Here is a 20,416-nt window from a genome sequence, read left to right on the forward strand (position 1 = left end):
GGGCATCGACTTCAGGCCAGGGACTCCTCGCACATGCACGGGCGCCGTTCCGGCGCGCAGGCCTGCATCAAGCGGCTACTCTCACGATCTGCATCGGCATCCCGGGCAACCACGCATCATCAGCAACTTCTTCCCGCGAGCACCAAGCATAACTTCATCGTCAAGCGCCGGCAACTTCATCGACTCCATAGCCCATGCACGCATCGAGCCGCAAGAACATGGCCGTTTCACATGCATACGTGCGTGGCAACACTCGCCATGATGAACATGGGTACGCGCATGGCATGAGCCGTGGAACCCAGCCACGGCCCTTCTGCAGCGTCGACCGACAGCACCGGCCACGCGCCGCTGTGCTCCGCGGGTAGGGGCTTCGACATCACATTGACGTACACGGCGGCGCTGGACTACGGAAACACATGTGGCTGCTTCAATCCGGGCGTACACTGATCGTAGGTACATCAACTTCCACTGTTCGGGACTACGCCAACAGCGATCTTCACCGACTGGCAAACTACACCGAGCGAGATTCCGCACCACGTACACGGCGGACCGTCTACACTGAGCCGATGCAGCGAACGTGCATCAAGCCACCGATCTGCAACTACACCGACACCTCCCCGAGCCGAACTACATCAAGTACGACTACGCCGGGCCACTGGTCACATACTTCTTCAGCACGGCATTGACATCGACACTTCGTCGCCGCGAAGGAACGCCTTCAAGCGACATCATCATCGACACGCCACTGCAGCACCATTGCCGACACATCACCGCCAAGGTCGTCATCAACGTGGTCTTCATCACCATAATCATCAACACGCTGCCGCCGCCTTGTCCACAAGATGGACACCTATCGTCCTCTGACAGACTTTTTTCTGCAAGATGCGACCTCGACGACGGCAATGACCGCGTCAAGACGATGGCATCGACCGCGTCATTCACGACGGCACGACTGCATCGACACGGCGTCACTACAGTGACGACCCCACACGGCCACATGGTTCTGGCAAAACCGATGTGTGCTCGATGGGCTTCCTCCGGTCTTGGCAAAACCGGCGGACTCATCGCCGACGGCACCCTCTGACATCCGCAAGGTGCATCGTCCACGTCTGCAGCCCCGTCATAGCGCATTTTTTTGCGCCTCCGGCTTTGTGCGGTTTCATCATCCACGACGACCATACCATCGACCACGGCTACATCACCCTGACCGGCTACCTCGACATCGATCTACAGCAACTCATCGGCAACAACTCCAGTCAACAGCGTCCGCGTCGTCACTAGCGTCCACGCCACTCCCGCTGTGACTGCGGGAGGAAATAGAGGAGAAGGCATGAAGGAACCAGAAGGGGATGCAGTCACCGCCCTAGGTGCCAACCCATCAGAGACGCAGTTGATGATGGCGCAACGGAGAAGACGACGAAAGCGCAAGACTTCAAATTCAGTCGTACTCGTCCGCTTCACTCTCGCTGCGACTGAGGGGGAATGTTACAAATATAATTGGGTTTAAGTTAGAGATGAAGAGATAGAGATAGAATTAGTTTAAACCACATGTAACTTATCGTGTACTCCAAGTCTCTACCCCTCTTGTACTCCTATATATACCCTACACAAGGGTCAGATCAATACAACAACAATATTCATCCATCTCATATTTTCCACAACTGAGGCCTGCTGGTTGCCAAGGATACCGAAGAACAACCTCTTAAGAAATCATTTTCAGTATGACAAACATGCCGCACGCAAAAATTCTTGTTAATTTGCTCGCTACACCTATGATGCCTACTTTCTTACAATGTTGTTGTTTTCCAATTTTCTACTCCCTCCGTTCCTAAATATTTATCTTTTTAGAGATTTCAACAAATGACTACATACGGAGCAAAATGAATGAATCTACACTCTAAAATATGTCTAAATACATGCGTATGTGATAGTCTATTTGAAATCTCTAAAAAGACAAATATTTAGGAACGGAGGGAGTATTTTGCATTTACAAGCAACAGCTTGTCCTTGAAGGTGCCAATCCAAGAGTAGACTCTGAAACTATGTACTAACTGGAAATAATTCGTTTCTACAGACAAACTAGCAATTATCGGTCACTTTGTGCAAGCCAATTGAATTATTCTTCATTTCGTTTCGAATTAATTCATTTAACTGCCAAAGTACATTGACTACAATAAGCTCTTCAAATTTTAAATCAAGCATTGACTACAGCAAGCACATCTTGTAAATTAATTCACCCGCCTCAATTCAAATAAAGCAGTGTGATGCACAAGACAGCCAGAAGACATACCACTTTCCAGCCATCGGGATCAAGGAAAGAGGTGATCTTCGTGTTCAGCCCCGGTAGTGGCCCAGGCTGCCGTAGAACCTTTCCACCTAGTTCTTTGGTTTTTTTTCGAAAAAGGGGAGTACCCCGGCCTCTGCATCAAGAGTGATGCATACAGCCATCTTATTAATCAAAGCAGCAAAAAGTGCAAACAAGGTTCCATAGTCTCGAAATCAAATAAAGGAAATGCAGCCCACACAGAGCGCAGAAGGCTAGAAACACAGACTAGCCAGAAATAAAATGCCACAACCGGCTGGCTAAAGAAGGTAGGGAAACTAATTGCCTATCCTATTACATGACGGCCATCCAAACCGGTTGAAGATATCCCGAGCAACCATCTCCCAACGGATAGACCCAGTAACCAAATGCTCCCTGGCCTCCATCGGAGTGAGTAATGACCACGAACGGATCAATGCCGTAGCTTTGAATATAACCTGCAAAAAATGAATCCGTGATGTTCTGTTAAAAACCAAATCATTTCTGCACAACCAGATGGTCCATATCAACGCACAAACTCCCACCCGAATATGCCTTGCTAATGCAGAGTCAATCCCATTAAGCCAATTCCCAAATAAAGCGGTAATCGTAGTCGGTGGAGTAATATTGAAAGCAATGTGAACCGTCTGCCGAAGAACCTTAGCCATCGGGCAATCAAAGAAGAGATGTTTAATTGTCTCATCCCGATCACAGAAACTACACCTAGTAGCTCCTGTCCAATTACGCTTTATCAAGTTGTCCTTTGTTAGAATAACTTGTTTATGAACAAACCACATAAACACTTTTATTTTCAAAGGAACTTTGACATCCCAGACCTTCTTGGACGTTGGAATGGAGCTTGAATTAATAACATCAAGATACATTGACCTCACTATAAATACTCCAGACTTAGTCAACTTCCAGCGTAATTCATTAGGTTGGTCAGAAAGTTGTACCTCCATTAGTCTCCTAACTAACTGGAGCCAAACCTCCCAACGATTGCCCACTAATGACCGTCTAAACTGAATATTAAGGGGGACAGTTTGAAATACCGTTGCCACGAACACCTCACGTCGTTGAGCAATGCGATATAAAGACGGATATTGAATGGCCAAGGGTGAGTCGCCCAGCCAAGAATCCTCCCAGAAACGTGTAGTAGCACCATTTCCAAGGACAACTTTTGTCCTATTGAACAGTAATGCTTTGACTTTCATGAGTCCTTTCCAGAAAGGCGAGTCAGTCGGCCTAACTGATACCTGGGATAATGTTCTAGTCTGGAGGTACTTGCTGCGTAGGATTTGTGCCCACATAGCTTCAGTGCCGGAAGCGAGCTTCCACAACCACTTACTAAGAAGGCATCTGTTCTTAACTTCTAGATTCTCCATACCAAGCCCACCTTGGTCTTTGGGTCTACAGATAATATCCCACTTAGCAAGCCGGTATTTTCTTTTGAGCTCATCACCCTGCCAAAAGAAACGTGATCGATAGAAGTCCAGTCTTTTCCTAACCCCCACTGGAACCTCAAAGAAAGATAAGAGGAACATAGGCATACTCGTGAGCACCGAGTTTATCAAGATTAACCGGCCTCCGTATGACATGAGCTTACCCTTCCAGCAGCTCAGTTTCTTCTCAAATCGATCCTCGATACACTTCCACTCTCTGTTAGTTAGCCTACGATGATGTATCGGAATGCCAAGGTATGAGAAGGGCAAACTTCCCAACTCGCACCCAAACAATTGCCTATAAGACTCTTGTTCGTCTTTGGCTCTCCCAAAGCAGAACAACTCGCTCTTATGAAAGTTTATCTTTAACCCCGATAATTGTTCAAAGAGGCATAATAACAGCTTCATATTTCTCGCCTTGGCCAAATCATGCTCCATAAAGATTATTGTATCATCAGCGTATTGAAGGATAGATACACCTCCATCAACCAGATGAGGTACTAAGCCACCCACTTGTCCATTGTCCTTCGCCCTTCCTATCAAAATTGCTAACATGTCCACCACAATGTTAAACAAGATAGGGGACATTGGATCTCCTTGCCTGAGGCCCTTGTGAGTTTGGAAGTAATGACCTATATCGTCGTTTACTTTAATTCCAACACTCCCTTTTTGCGTAAAAGATTCCACCTGATGGCGCCAGGCATCATCAAAACCTTTCATACGCAATGCCTGTTGCAGGAATGGCCACTTAATCTTATCATACGCCTTTTCGAAATCCACCTTAAAAATTACCCCATCTAATTTTTTAGAGTGAATTTCATGGAGCGTTTCATGCAGGACAACCACCCCTTCGAGGATGTTTCTGTCCGGCATGAAAGCAGTTTGGGACTGTTGCACCACAGAAAGCGCAATCTGTGAGAGCCTGTTCGTCCCGACCTTGGTGAATATTTTGAAACTAACATTGAGTAGGCAAATCGGCCTGAACTGCTCAATACGCACAGCCTCCGTTTTCTTAGGGAGTAATGTGATAGTTCCAAAATTCAAGTGAAACAATTGAAGCTGTCCCGAGAAAAGATCATTAAACATAGATAACAGATCCCCCTTAATAATGTGCCAGCACTTTTTATAGAACTCAGCCGGAAACCCATCTGGTCCGGGAGCCTTATTGTTCTTCATTTGTGCAATAGCATCAAACACCTCCTTCTCCATAAACGGGGCCAGCAAAATCTCATTATCGGCAACCGACAACTGAGGAACATCGTCAGTTCTAGACTCATCCAAGGACACACAATTAACCTCCGGTGGTCCGAATAACTGTCTATAATACTCAGTAATGTATGTTTTGAGATTATCCTGCCCAATGATAGTACCCTCATCTTGCTCAAGTTGGAATATACGCTTCTTACGGTGCTTGCCATTCGCAATCAGGTGAAAGAATTGAGTATTGGCATCCCCTTGGACTACTTTGCGGACCTTAGCGCGCAACGCCCACTTCAACTCTTCCTCGCGGAGAAGTTCTTTCAACCTCTTCTCAGCCTCGTTCTTAACCTGGAGCTCAGTAGGCAGCAGAATCGTAGACTCAGCTTTTGTATCTAGGGCCTGTGTAAGAGCAAGGAGTCTATCCTTTTCAATCTTATAAGCCCCACTTAGGTGCTTAGCCCAACCTCGTAAGAAACTTCTTAAGTGCCTAACTTTATTCTGCCAACGTTCAACTGCCGTCCTACCTCCATCACCCTTATCCCATTCCCTAGCAACGAGGTCTAAGAAATCTTCACGTTCAAACCAGGACATCTCGAATGAGAAAGTGTTCTTGTTTCCCGCATAATTGGACTCCCCGGAGTCCACGAACAGTGGTGTGTGATCGGATAGGCCCCGCGTTAAAGCTTGTACCGTAACAAGAGGGAATTTCTGCTCCCACTCTACACTGGTCAGAACACGATCAAGCTTTTCATATGTTGTGTTTGGTAGAGCATTAGCCCAGGTAAATTTTCTACCAGAAAGCTCTATCTCCCGCAGATCTAAGCTCTCAATAATGGTATTGAACATAAACGACCATCTCCCGTCGAAGTTATCATTATTCTTCTCCTCTCTCCTCCGAATGATATTGAAATCACCCCCGACCAGCATTGGAAGCTGTTCAGACCCACAAATTCGAACAAGATCCGCCAGAAATTCCGGTTTAAGCTCCATTTGTGCGGCTCCGTAAACCGCCACTAAAGCCCAGTCGAACCCATCGACTTTTGACCTAACCCGAAACTTAACCGCAAAGTCGCCCATCACAACACTCCGGACCTCAAGGGAATCGCATCTCACTCCCAGCAAGATACCTCCCGATCGTCCACGCGGAGGAAGGCAATGCCAGTCAAAATCGATACCACCCACAAGAGAAGCAAGAAACTGAGGAGCAAAATTATCTCTTCCAGTTTCGGAAAGAGCAATGAAATCTAATCGGTGCTCCAGAGCCGCATCAGCGAGAAACCTTCTTTTAGCCAAGTCCTTAAGACCTCTGCTATTCCAAAAGATTCCTTTCATAATTCATCATGAAATTTTTTGGCCGTACGAATCCTAGCACTTCTACGTACTGCGGATGCTGGATACACCTTCCGCTTCCACTTACGTTTAGGTTTTTCATTGCCCACCGGCCGGTCCTCATAACCGGGCTGTGGTGGTTGATGATCCACAACATCTATAGTAGTCTCCTCCTCATCAGACTCATTAAAGGTTGGTGCAAGGTCCGCACACAAATTGTCTAGCACTCTCACCCCCAACGCATCAATCTCCGCATCATTCATAGGTCTTACTGCCGCTAGGTTGCGAATGGTTTCTAAAGCGCGTTCCGCTTCCAGATCCAGAAGATCATTAACCGAGTTGGAGATTTCAGAATTATTATTTCCTAGCGAAACCCCTACTTGATTTGCATTATGAATAATCTCATCCGTAGAAAAATGCAAAATAGAATTGGATAAATTGACTGACATACCGGTAGTGACCTCAATGTCACGAAGCTTGGCCGCTCTCATTGCGCACCTCTGCTGCATGTCATCAACCTCCGGTTGGTCCTGGAAACGGGAACTCGTCCGTCGCCCCTCAGATACCGGGTCAGGGATTCCGCCGAATGCAATAACCTCCTCTTGAGTATCGCCACTCGCCGTAGGCCGTGAGGAACGGCTCCCGAGGCCGGCGGTCAGGAGGCCGGGTGTAGTCAGAGCCGGCGCCGCCTGGCCGACCACCCCCTTGGCCGCACTCCTCAAGGCTGTGGGCGCCACCATCCCGACAGCCGAGGAGGAGGGATGGACCGGGAACACCTTCCCCGGACTCCCGCCAAGCACGACAGGAGAAACCGCCTCCACCGTAGCCGAAAGGGAAGTGTGTGTGGCCTCCTGCCCCATACGGCCTCCCTCAGGTCCGGCCAACGCCGTCGCAGGAAGCGCCGCCTGCGCCACCTGCCTCGGACAAACTCCAGAGCGCTCAGACGAAGAGTCCACCGCCGGTCGCTCCCCCGAAGAGGGCACCTCCCTCTCAGGAGACCCGATCTGAGCGACAGAAGGGTGGTGAGCCAAGGCCTCCTGCCTTAGTCCCCCCACCAAGCTCGTAGTCACTGTAGCTCCGCCGTCACAGGAGTATCTGAGGGAGGCGAGAACGCTATCTCCGAACCTCCCTCCACTCCCCGACCCTCCACGCTCAGGTCCTCAAAGTCCAACGTAGGTAAGGAGTGCTCAAGCTCCTCGGAAGACTCCACCCGATCACTCCATAATCTCGGAGGTGCAGAAGTAGGCTCATAGGACCCAAATCGCAGTGTGGTCGACGGCACAGAAGATGTAGGCGCGGTCGACCCTCCGGTGGTCTTAGCCACCGACCCCGGTCTGTCGTTCTGTCGACCAGGATCAGCAATCTCAGGCTCCTTGCGCCCCATGCCATCATCACCCTCGTGCATATCAACATCGACGGCAGCCGGTGCCTCAGCAAACAGACTGTCATCCTCGAACTCAATCTGAATGTTATACACCTGGCCTCGATAAGCCCACTTCACCACATCCGGAACAAACTCAATATCCAAAATACTGACGAGAATGCGAGCCACCCCCTGAGCTCTGGTGAAAGCCATATCAACACGTTCTGGCTTTCCAACCAAAACAGCCAGACTAGCCACCACCCTGGCATCCTGCATGGGTCTGTGTGGAGCTCCCAAAAAACGCAACCAGGCCTGGGTTAGTGGTTTTCCCTGAGGCTCAGTCAATTTCCACTCATGAAACTCAAGAATGCCCTCCGTACCTGGCACCTTACACATCCCAAAGCTCAGTAACCTCTGTAAATCCTCCACCGATGGAAACTCCACCCTGAAGGAGTTAGGCTCAAGACTGACTAGCTCCCAGAGGAAGTCACCCGGGGCCAGCTCCCGTAGCCGCTGCACAATCTGGACGTCAGAAACTTCACCTTTAGTCACTTTAACAATCCCAGTTGTCATACTGCGCACCTCATCAGTAACTTCCCTCTCGATCGGAGACTCAAAGAAAGTAAGCTCAGAACAAAACACACCATACATCATAAGATTGGGAAGCTGCTCTCTCATAAGCGGACAGGCCCCTGAGTCATGATCTGGCTTACCACACTTGTCGCATAAGACCGCCTCACACTCAGCAATGAAGTGACCCTTATTTCCACATCGATAGCAAAGCATTCTTTCTTTCTTGCGAGCATACTTAGCCACCCTGTCCAGCTCAGCCCTGTCGGAGCCCTCCACCAACACTACCTCGTCCGTAGCAACCACCTCAGCCGTAGCCGAAACCACCTCCATGGCAGTATCCTGAATGCCCTCATCAACCGCTGTCTGATCCACAACCACTGGATGCTGCCTTGGGCGGTAGCGACCACCTCGGCCACCCCGTCCGCCACGGTTACCACGAAAACCACCGCGGTTTCTGTTAGCCGGTCCTGATGCCCCTTCGACGAAGCCTCCCGTCGGTCCCAGGAAGGGTCTCTCGTTGGAGCCATCACTCTGCCATGCAAATCCCCGCCCACCACCTGTGGACGAGGATCCCCGGTGCTGTCCGTCTCCGTACGCGTTAAGCCCGTCATCACCTCACTTTCCTCGAGGCGTCGTCGAGTCTCCCCCCGTTGCCGTAGCGTCCTGAAACTGTGCCTGCTCCAGGACTGGTGCCGCCGTACTCTGCGACTGTCGAGCCACAAAATGTGGCGGCCTAGCCCCGGTCTGAACCGCCGTGGGACGATGCTGCCCACCTAAGGCCGGAGTGGGCTGCCTAGCCGTCGGGTTGCCGCGACCTGCGACAGCCACAGGGAGAGGCGCCGGCGGCCTAAGGTCACCCTGGCCCCCGGCAGACGTGGGTAGTCTGGTCCCTGCCGGCGGTGCCCCGCGGCCCGCCACGCCGGGCCTGGGAAAGCCCCCATGCATCGGTGGTCGGGTGCCGATCACCCCCTGAGCCGCCTGGCTGGGCAACGGAGGCGTGACCGCGCGCCCAACTCCGAGCGGCGTGGCAGCTCGTCCCCGACCCGCGCCCAGTGTTGCCGCAACACCACCGCGGCCGCCTCCAGCCGTCAATGGCGGACCACCGCGGCCTACGCCGCCCGGGGCGCCGGCCTGGATGCCGGTTTTGGCCGGCGGAGGACCTCCGCCCGCCATGCTGAGGAGAGGAGGGATCCGGCGAGCATGCCTCGCACCTCGGTCGTAGAAACACGGCCTCGCCGACGGTCGAAGAACCCTAGCTTTCGTCGATCGATAACCCTCAGACGGCACGTCAAACATGCATGTACGCTCGATATCGCCCGTCGTATGTACCTGGTTAATCTGGGCCTCATACCCAATTAAACCAGACCCACAGAGTACGGGCCCGGCTCACTCAAAACCGGCCCATCGAGCATTCGGCCCAGCAAATCATTCAAACGTTTCTCCCGCATCAGCGAGATCGCGATGCACTGCCTCGCCGGCGATCTCGCCATGGCCACCGCCGGCACACTTCCCAGACGGATCGGTCTCTTCTTCCTCTTAACTTGAATCCACGAATCCGGATGAATCATATCGAAAAGCGTTAGATTTGGTAGACTAACCTTAGGAAGGGGGCCCTTCCATGGCCGGAGTGCCGTCGCCGCCGTTCGCCGATGCACCACGCGCCTGACCATCTCCTTCCTCTCGCCCGCATGGAGGCCAACCCTTGCCGGATCTTCCAATGGCAAGACCCGATCCACCGTCGAGGCCACCTCTTCCTCATCATATCCCGCATTGAAGAACTCGCAGAAGAGGTCCGATGGAGTCGGTGTTGGTGGATCGGCCTCTGGATCCTCCTCCCCGTCCGCCTCGTCCTCATCAGATCCGGCCAGCACCCAGAAACGGCCACCGACCTGAGGTCTATCCACCGCCCCGGAGCGCACTGGCCCGGCGATCGCCGGACGGGCACCCGCGGCGCCCCCCCTGTCGCCCCTCATGTGGATATCACCAGGAACATTAATAAGATCCTTTCCAGGCGAGGTCGCGTGTGGCTGAGCCACCGACTGCACCGGGCATTCTTCCTCCGGATCTTCTTTCACCGGTGTTACATCAACGTCCGCATCAGCCAAGACAGAAACTCGTCCCCCGAACTGCGGTTTTGATCGCTTGGGAGCGTCCGTGAGATCGATCACCTCGGTTTGATCATGCGTCTCTGGTTCTTCCTGCAAGAATGAACAAATGGTAACATCGAAAAAATCAATCAACAAACGCGTACCTTCAGAAATCTCCTCTTCCTCGTTCAGGTAGCGGCCGCCTAGGATATCATCATCCAGGTCGCGCACCACCATCCATCTCGATGGGTAGTACATAAATAGGACTCCCTCCGATCGGAGACCGATTGCCCGAACATCCTCGAAGAGAATTCTCCATTTTGCAGGATGCAGGAAGCCCCCGATCTGCGCCGTCGACTCCGGATCTCGTGAATCTCCACAGTCCGGCGATCGCGCCGGCAACTCTATCGCCGGCGATCCCTCGAGGGCTTCCGTCGTTGGCCTAGATCTCTCCGTAGGAGGTGGCTCGGGTGGGGGCGGCAAGGGCGCCGCCCCGGCATTCACGTCCGTCGCCATCCCGTCTGACGTCAGATTATTTTCTTTAATTATGAGGACGCGACTATGGGAGGGCACCTAGTTCTTTGGTAACCAACTCAACTGCTTCAGCACTCTTGTACACATCGTCAGTGCCAATAGCAACCTGCACTTAGGCAACACAACAACCATTAAGAAATGTCAAAACCTAAAGAGGAAATAATGCAAAAAAAAAAACCTTGTCAAAACCTGAGCATATGCATTGCCCTTGTTATATTCTGTGACACCATAGTTGTATGTCAACTCCAGAACAGTGGTCTTATCCTCCTCGGCGTAGCCCATCATGGCAATTGTGTACTGCACAAATCATAAGCATGCTCAGTCCATCAAAATTCAAAGGACAAATGGCATCAAAACAACAATTGGCATGTGATGTACCTTGTACTGAGGCACATCTTTCTTTCTCAGAAGCTTCATCCAAGGGCCTGCATAAAAGACAAATGTTAGAATATCACACATATAACTGTTGTCCTAGAGAATATACAGAAAGGATAGTGTCTAACATTTCAAACAACCTCTCCTTTTACAAAACAATACCTTCCCGTAGAACATGATAGACCGATCAAGGTCACCAACACGAAGCATAACTTGACAGAGAGGCTCAGGGGTCGGACCCCTCTGGATAAGCTCAAACATGTAACCATCTGGGTCTTGTGCAAAGGCAATCACAGTGGACCCTCCCTTGACAGGACCAGGTTCACGAGTGATCTTACAACAAGAAGATGATTTAATTGTCTCAGCCAGCTTGTACACCTGCGTTGCATCCACGACATCGTATAAGCCCGAGGGTCTGTAACATGAAGGGTAAGATTTGCAGGTAAGCAATACACACATCCTCATTTGCGATGGCAAAATGTCCAAAGCCCGTCCAATGTCATACTTGTCAACACCATAATCTATCAAACGAGAACGGACATGTTAGCACAACAGGAGGTGGAAAAGAATGACACTATTAACCCACGAAAGAATTTATCGGCTCATATGCAGAGAGAAGAACAAGACCCCATCAGTTTGCCAGTATTATCACTGAGGCAGATACACACGTCGACCAAACATTAACAAGGACATCAAACCAGTTGCATTAGAAACAATTGCGAGCAGACCAATGAACATACTGTAAGTCAGCTCAAGTGCAAAATTAGTGTTCTCAGGTCCAAACCCAAGAAACGCATTGGTGTACTTCTCTTCAGGAACATCTCTTTTCCTCAACAGCTTCATCCCAAAGCATTCCGTGTAACACCTATGAGAATTAAATCACTCGCATCAGCACAAACATACTAGTAATGAAATTGCAAATATCACCATCTAGCAGAACAAGATCAGGCATCTCCGAAGCTTCCTTCGTGGGTGGGCTAAACATCTAGGTGGAGTGTATAAGGTCGAGAAGGAACGACTCCTTTCACTTATACAAACCTTAGATGTAAAAGCAGAAACTACGGTTCTGTTACCCACTGAGCTTCATATTAAGCATGAGGCTGAGATGAGGCTGAAGGATTTGCTCCGTGAGGAAGAATTAAAGTGGGCATTGCGGGCAAAGGTGAGAAAAGTTGTCCAGGGGGATGCGAACACTCAGTTCTTCCACATGATTGCCAATGGCAAGCACAGGAAGAAGAGGATCTTCCAGCTGGAGCAAGATGAGGGTACAATAGTCGGCCAGGACAACCTGAAAACATACATTACTGAATATTACAAAAGGTTGTTTGGACCACCAGAGGAGAGCTGTGTATCCCTGGATGAGTCTAGGGTTAGCGATATCCCTCAACTTTCTTCTGTGGAGAATGATGTGTTAACTGCCCCTTTCTCGGAAAAGGAAGTTTTCGAGGCTATTGCCAAGATGAAATGCAATAAGGCTCCGGGGCCGGATGGTTTCCCGGCTGAGTTTTACAAGAAGTGTTGGCATATTATCAAAGGGGACCTGATGCCTATGTTCCATGATTTGTTCTCGGGACACTTGCAGCTGTTCCAACTTAACTTTGGAACGATAACGTTGTTGCCTAAGAGAACAGATGCCATGAGAATTGAACAATTTCGGCCTATCTGCCTACTCAACGTCAGTTTTAAAATATTTACCAAGGTTGGCACGATCATGCTTACTCAGATAGCGCACGCTGTAGTTCAACCTTCTCAAACGGCTTTCATGCCGGATAGGAACATCCTCGAGGGGGTTGTGGTCCTACATGAAACGCTTCATGAAATTCATACGAAAAAACTAGATGGGGTTATTTTCAAAGTGGATTTCGAGAAGGCCTATGATAAAGTCAAATGGCCGTTCCTCCAGCAAGCTCTTCGAATGAAGGGATTTGATGAGCGCTGGAGACATCAAGTGGAAACGTACACGCAAAAAGGCAGTGTTGGCATTAAAGTTAATGATGACATAGGCCACTATTTCCGAACGCACAAGGGTCTGAGACAGGGTGATCCTATGTCGCCTATTCTGTTCAATATTGTGGTTGATATGTTAGCGATCCTGATTGGGAGGGCCAAAGAGGCCGGTCAGGTGGAGGGAGTGGTGCCTCATCTGGTTGATGGTGGTTTGTCCATCCTGCAATACGCTGATGATACAATCATTTTTATGGAACATGATTTGGCCAAAGCGAGGAACATGAAGCTAGTTTTATGCCTTTTTGAACAATTGTCTGGGCTGAAGATTAATTTCCATAAAAGTGAGTTGTTCTGTTTTGGTAGAGCCAAAGACGAACAGGAAGCTTATACACAATTGTTCGGGTGTGAGAGTGGGTCTCTTCCTTTCACTTATCTTGGTATTCCAATACACCATCGTAAGTTAACGAATGCTGAGTGGAAGTGCATCGAGGATAGATTTGAGAAGAAACTAAGTTGTTGGAAAGGAAAACTCATGTCTTATGGAGGTCAGTTGATTCTGATTAACTCGGTGCTCACGAGTTTACCTATGTTTCTGCTATCTTTCTTCGAAGTACCAGTTGGGGTGAGGAAAAGACTAGATTTTTATCGTTCTCGCTTCTTCTGGCAGAGTGATGAGTCTAAGAGGAAGTACAGATTGGCAAAATGGGATATTATTTGCAGACCAAAGGACCAAGGAGGACTTGGTATTGAAAATCTTGAAGTCAAAAATAAATGCCTCCTGAGTAAGTGGTTGTTTAAGTTGTCTTCTGAGACAGAGGCAACTTGGGCGCAGATTTTACGTAGTAAATATCTGTACTCAAAGACTTTATCCCAAGTCACTATGAGACCTACAGATTCGCCGTTCTGGAAAGGGCTCATGAGGGTTAAAGCCGCTTTCTTCAACAGAACGAAATGTTTTGTTGGTAATGGAGATGACACGCGATTTTGGGAGGATACGTGGCTAGGTGACACGCCTTTGGCTTCACAATATCCAACACTATATCGTATTGTTCAGCGTAGGGATGCTCTTGTTGCCACAGTAATGCAGTCTATTCCCCTCAACATACAGTTTAGGAGAGTGCTTGTTGGACCTAGATGGGAAGCATGGCTTCACTTGGTCCGTAGGCTGATGGAGGTGCAGCTAAATCCTCAGCCCGACCAGTTGTATTGGAAACTAACTAAAACTGGGGTGTTCACGGTCAAGTCGATGTATATTGATATTATTAATTCATCCGTGATACCTACGTCCAAGGAAGTCTGGAACGTTAAGGTTCCTTTGAAGATTAAAGTGTTTATGTGGTTTGTGCATAAACAAGTTATTCTTACAAAGGACAATCTAGTTACGCGCAACTGGACAGGATCTACTAGGTGTAGCTTATGTGATCGGGATGAGACTATCAAGCATTTATTTTTGGATTGCCCGTTGGCACAAGGGTTGTGGCGCACCGTGCAAATTGCCTTTAATATTACTCCACCGAGATCGGTAAACACGTTATTTGGGGCGTGGCTGCTTAGGATGGAGCCCGAAATAGCCAGACACATTCGTGTAGGAGTATGTGCGTTATTATGGGCAATTTGGAATTGCAGGAACGATTTGGTTTTTAACAGGACAACAAATTCTCATTTTTTGCAGGTGTTGTTTCCGGGCTACGGCGCTGATCCGTACTTGGTCCTTACTCACTCCGACGGAGGCCAGGGAGCGTTTGGTTATTGGATCTGTCCGGTGGGAGACGGTAGCGCGGGATATCTTCAATCGGTTTGGATGGCGATCATGTAATAGGATAGGCATCTAGTTTACCTACCTGATATTATGCCAAGCCGGTTTGTGGCTTATCTCATTTCTGCCTTACAGTCGATGCTCTATGTGAGCTATAGGCTGCTTTTTTTTCCTTTGTTTGTAAGACTCCTGTTCAGAACCCCTTTTATTTGGTTAATAAGAGAGGCCGTATGCATCGATCTGATGCAGAGGCCGGGGAATACCCCTTTTCTAAAAAAAAAAAACCATCTACCAGAAGTAGAGCCAGCATACTTAATGGTGCGGTCCAGATCTCCCACACGGTAAACAGCATGCAGCATCCTCTTTTTGTCCTGCTTAGGCCACTCCAGCACGACCTCCACGGGCTTTCCAGCTTCACTACCGGTTGCCATCCCTGTTGTCACTTGTCAGAGCTGTTATGCATTCCATGATTAGAGCAAGGGAAGAGGTAACAGGCTAATCATGAGAAAAAACAGTGAACGAACAGAAATCATGTACCAGGAATCCCTGACATGAACGTGAAGCTACTCACGCAGTCAGAACCACGCCACAAAATCAGAATGCCTCAAAAGGATAATATCAGTCGAGAGAGCATGTCTTACTCTCCATCCACCATCAACAATGTAATCGTTTTGAGAAGTAAAGACTGCCAAAACAGCCACTTCACATAACAGAAACGTTACTCACTCGTACAAAATAAAATCAGCGTTTTCCCAACCCAGCTCAAGGTCTGAAAGCGTCTCATCTTCTTACCACCAATCTAGATTCCAACCTAAGTGTGGTTCTCCTCCTAAACCCAAGTTTTTTTTTTTAGAAAAACCTCCAGCAAACTGCACACATGTACTCCCACTGTAAGGTAGTGATCTAAACGCTTTTATATTAGTTTACGGAGGAAGTAATTGGATTGGGGTGGTTCTATAAAAGGTCGGATCAGGGCATTTTCCTCATTATTTCTACAGTATTTCAAAGAATCCTATCCAGCCGCAGTGCTTGGAACAAATCAAATTATACAGATAAGAATCCCAAGTAGAAAGGGGAGGAAGCTACCCAACTTGTATCAGAAACCTAAGAAATCTGAGCAGAAAGAAAGGAATGCGGAACCAGAAACTACACACCGGCGGGTAACGGGAGCAACCAGGGGGGTGAAGAATAAGATGGATTTGGGGATGCTCACCTCGGAAATTCGATCCGGCAGATAATCGGCTTGATTCGGTTTTGTTTGGTTTGGTCCCACGCTGAGGAGGCTTTAGAGACTTCTCCAGTATGTGGGGAGTTCAACTGAAACAGAGAGGCGTCCAGGTTCTGTCAATTTGGCAGCATGCTAATCACAAACATACCCAAGCCTCTATTTCAGGCCAAGTTTTTGCCGTGAGGTTTAGCCACTTGTGTGAAAATGATGTATGGTGAATTCCGCATGTGACACGTGCTATTAATTTGGTACCTGGTGGTGTAGAACTGCTTTGTGGATTCAGGGTTTTGTTTCAAATTTTTTGAACTGCTGTGATGGTTCTTTTGGTTCATCTAGCATCTGTTGACTGCATGTGGGGCTGTTTGGCGTGGTTCTCTCTGTTACGTGATTCATTCCATTTCTGTTGGCCATCGCTATCTTCTTGTGTCGTTGTCGGTTGATTGTTTTGATGTGCTGCCGCTTTCTCATCGATGGTTCCTGGTCAAACATGCACTCTGTCTAGCGGTGGCTTTGTTTTCGGTTTTTGCATGTGCAGCATGCAACATGCCCCGGTGGGAGGTGATCTTCATGCGATGGGACCACGTGGATGCATGTGTGATGTGTCCACTTCTTGACGTATATGGTTTTTTCCGGAAGCCCTCACTTCCGTCCCGCTGCCGACCTCTCGACCGCCGTACTGGCCTATAAGAAAGGCTCGCCTTTCCCGGCGCTCATCCTCTTCCAACGATCACCCCTGCATCGTTGCGTCTATCTCTCAAATTTTGGCTATGCCCACGCCCGTTCCTCACCGGAGTCCACTGCCAGCCAGGCCCTCCTGGAATGCACGAGCTCTTTGGGCTGCCACGCCGTTGGCTCCAGCAGCAGTGTCCGCGCCAGCGACGGCACACTCACCCTCCTCGCTGGCGGCGACGAGGCCGCCGTCGCATGCCTCGGCCCGCTCTTTTCCCGCCTCGGTCGACCTATACACGGCCGGCCGGCGAGCAGAAAAATCGCCAGCGCCACTGGGTCGACGCGCGGCTGTGGAAACTCCTGCTTGAACAGGTGTGACGCCTCGACGCCTGCAAGGTGGAGCCCGGGCTGGCGGCCGCGGACGACGCCACGTTCTGCCTTTGCGCGATGGCGGCGGCCACTAAGCCGGCATAGAGGAAGAAGAGGTGGAGGGCATGCCCTCTAAGAATCAGATGGCCGAGCGCCGCCGCCGCAAGCGCCTGAACTACCGTCTCTCCATGCTCCACTGCGTCGTGCCCAGCATGGTAAAGATCAATCGTCAGTCGATCTTGGAAGAAAGAGGGGTGTAATCTTGGGAGTAAATCTGAATGCGTGTTCTTGATTTTGGGCATCTAGATAGACAGAACGTCGATCCTAGGGACACGGTCGACTACATGAAGGAGCTGCTGGAGATGATCTCCAGGAGGATATGGAGGACTCCCATCCGCAGCCGGCACCGGTGCTGACTGCTGAGTGTGTTCTGAGAGCTGAACCCAACGAGATGCTGTCCAGGAACACCCCCAAGGTGAGCAATCTAAGCCACCCACTGTCGCCAGAGGAGAGCCGGGCCATTGTTGTTGTAGCTTGAAAAAATTAATGGTGAAAGCAAGAGACTAACTGAGGAATGTTGGTTGGCCGTTGCAGTTCAAGGTGGAGCGCAAGGAGGAGGGCCACGGCGACACCCTGGTAGATATCTACTGCACCGTCAAGCCGGGGTTGCTGCTGTCGACGGTGAGCACATTCAATTTGCCTGCTTTCTTGGCCCTCTCTTTACGGATGCATAATTCTTTCTTCTGGTCTAGCTCCTCACCACGTCGCCCGGCTGGCGGTCATACTTTGTTCGTGCCGGCTGGTTGTTGCTCTGTGATTGGTTTGTCATCTGCTGATTCCTCTTCTTGTATGAGCAATTTCCTTAATTTCAATTCTGATTGGTCTAGCTTTTGTCTGTGTGTGCTTGCCGTCACTTTCTGCTGTTCGGCCGCTGTTGCCATTCGTGTCGTCGTGATGTGTTTCTCGATCGAGCTGTCGCTTTCTCATGCGGTGCTGCCGGTCTTTGTCAGCGACCAGTGCTGCTTTACGTCCATCGGTTACTCTGTCTATGTTGTTCTAGCGGTGCCGCTGTCGATGTTCCTTCGCGATGTTGCCATTTCCGCTGATCGGTGCGATCTTTCTGGTGTTTCCCGGAGATTTTTTCATTCCTTTCTGTGCTTTCCTCTCTCTTTTCGGAGGCTATAAATAGGTTCCTTTGCTTCCTTCTGTACTACATGTGGTTTCCAGTTGCGTTTCGTGCGTGCCTCCATTCGATGGTTTCTTCTTCATCGAGTCATAATGGTCCACGTCGTCATGGTCGGCCCTGTCGCTCGGGGGGGTCTACAGTTGGTCGGCGAGGTGGTTCGGTCCGTGTTGTTGCTTCTGCTGTTCTGACCGATCGGTCTATCGTTTTGCGAGGTGTTTCATCTTCTCATATTCGCTCGTCGTCTCGGTTTGGTCGTCCTGTGCGTCGTTCGCGTGATTTCTGCAAGCGATCTCCTGATTTGCTGGATCTTGCAGCGCGGTCTGATTTGAATGCTCTTCTCTTTCGGTCCATTCGTGTTTTTGCCTGTTTGTGTGAACTAACTGTTTTGTTTTGTTGTTTGAGTTAGGTGGTGATGCTTTTGCTAGGCGGCGTAGGGAGGTGATCCGGCTGGGCAAGCGGCCCACCGATTCTACTCTCGGTTTGTTCATTTAGTTTGGTTCATATTGGTGGCTGCTATTTGTTTGTGCACTTATTTCTATGGTTTGTTTTACATTGGCAGATGTCCCTTTTTGCGCGGCGGAGTCGTGTGGACGTGATTCTGTTCCTGCTACTGGTTATTTTTCTGCTCTAGGGCCTGGTATTTTGCTGTTTCTTCCATGTCTTTTTCCGGATGTCTGTACGCTGGTTTTGTTAATTAATTGTTAATTTCGTCCCTTGTTTGTCGGTTCTGCACTGTGGTCCGTTGTTGCCGATTTTGCATTGTGATGAGATAGCCGTATGGTCTACAGCAGCGATTGGCTGCATGGGCCATGCACGTTGGTTTGTGTGTCTGCGTTATTGATGTGGTGACCCGGACATGCGGTTGATGTTGTTAGTTGCACCCCGTTGGTTACCCGTGTCCTTGCATGCATGGCGCATGCACGTGTGCCTGGTGTTGATGGGAGCACCCCGTTGTGTACCCGCGCGCCTGCATGCATGGGCACATGTACGTGGGCCTGGTGCTGATAGGTGCACCCGGTGGTGTATCCGTCAGTTTACGTGCATGGCGCATGCATCTATGTGGTCTGTCGTCGATCGCCGTGGTTAATTGGATTGTGATTTTTATTTTCGATTGTGACGATTTTTTGTATTCACGGGTAGTTTTGTATTCACTCATGCAACAACTGCCACTTGCCGCGCTTATATTAGTAATGTGGTGACTCGTCGCTCTTTCTACCTATATATATATATATATAGCCATACTGGGTTTCACGGCATTCATTCACTTCAAGTATCGAAAGGCAAAGAGTTTAGCCATGAGTACCAACCACTCGGCCAAGAGCTTCTCATCAGGGAAACAATCAAAGAAAAAGGAAAAGAAGTTTGTTTCAAGTTCTTCTTCCAATGCTACCCCAGTTAACATGGTATGCATCTGTATCAAGATTTGAACTCAGATTAAAACTTCATGTAAAGTAATGCAGTTACTAACTTCTGTCCATTTGCAGAACGACGACTTGATGGTGTGTATATCAAGGCGAGTCATTCTCCAAATTGTCGGCTCAGCCATAAGGCAGGAGGTGCAATGATACCTTCATTTCACGTACCTTGATGGTACTATACAGGTGTCCGTGCACATGGGAGCAGTATATTCCATAGGGAGCATCAATGAAAATCCTTTGATTTTCAAAGGAGAATCCGTAGCAACACAAGACGAGGCGGAAGAAGGGGCTGCTCAAGCAGTGCTGGACTACATTTGTGAGAACTATGCTATCACAATCAACGACTATAATTATTCTGTGTTGGAGGCAACAAATCAAAAGCTTCTATCAGCTCAAGAAAAGATACGTGCAAAGCATTGGCAGTTCAACATGGCCAAACGTGAGGTTGCTGCTCGCCAAGCCGAGACTGTAACCCAAACGGAGACACTAGCACGTATATGCAACGATTTCTTAGATGCGGTGCCCCTCTGTATGCACCCACATCGTCCATTCACTGAAGACCGTATCATTAGCTATACTGGTAGTTGTCCACCTATCACACGACTCAAGCACTTCGCAAAAGTGTTATATTATTTCAT

General features: G+C 49.4%; 1 pseudogene; it reads right to left on the reverse strand.

Moving 5' to 3' along the window:
* Positions 1 to 227: 227 nt before the first annotated feature.
* Positions 228 to 15,339, reverse strand: LOC119321180 (annotated as a pseudogene).
* Between the last annotated feature and the right edge of the window lie 5,077 nt (positions 15,340 to 20,416).

This window comes from Triticum dicoccoides, chromosome 6B (assembly GCF_002162155.2).
Source record: "Triticum dicoccoides isolate Atlit2015 ecotype Zavitan chromosome 6B, WEW_v2.0, whole genome shotgun sequence".
Classification (NCBI taxonomy): domain Eukaryota; kingdom Viridiplantae; phylum Streptophyta; class Magnoliopsida; order Poales; family Poaceae; genus Triticum; species Triticum dicoccoides.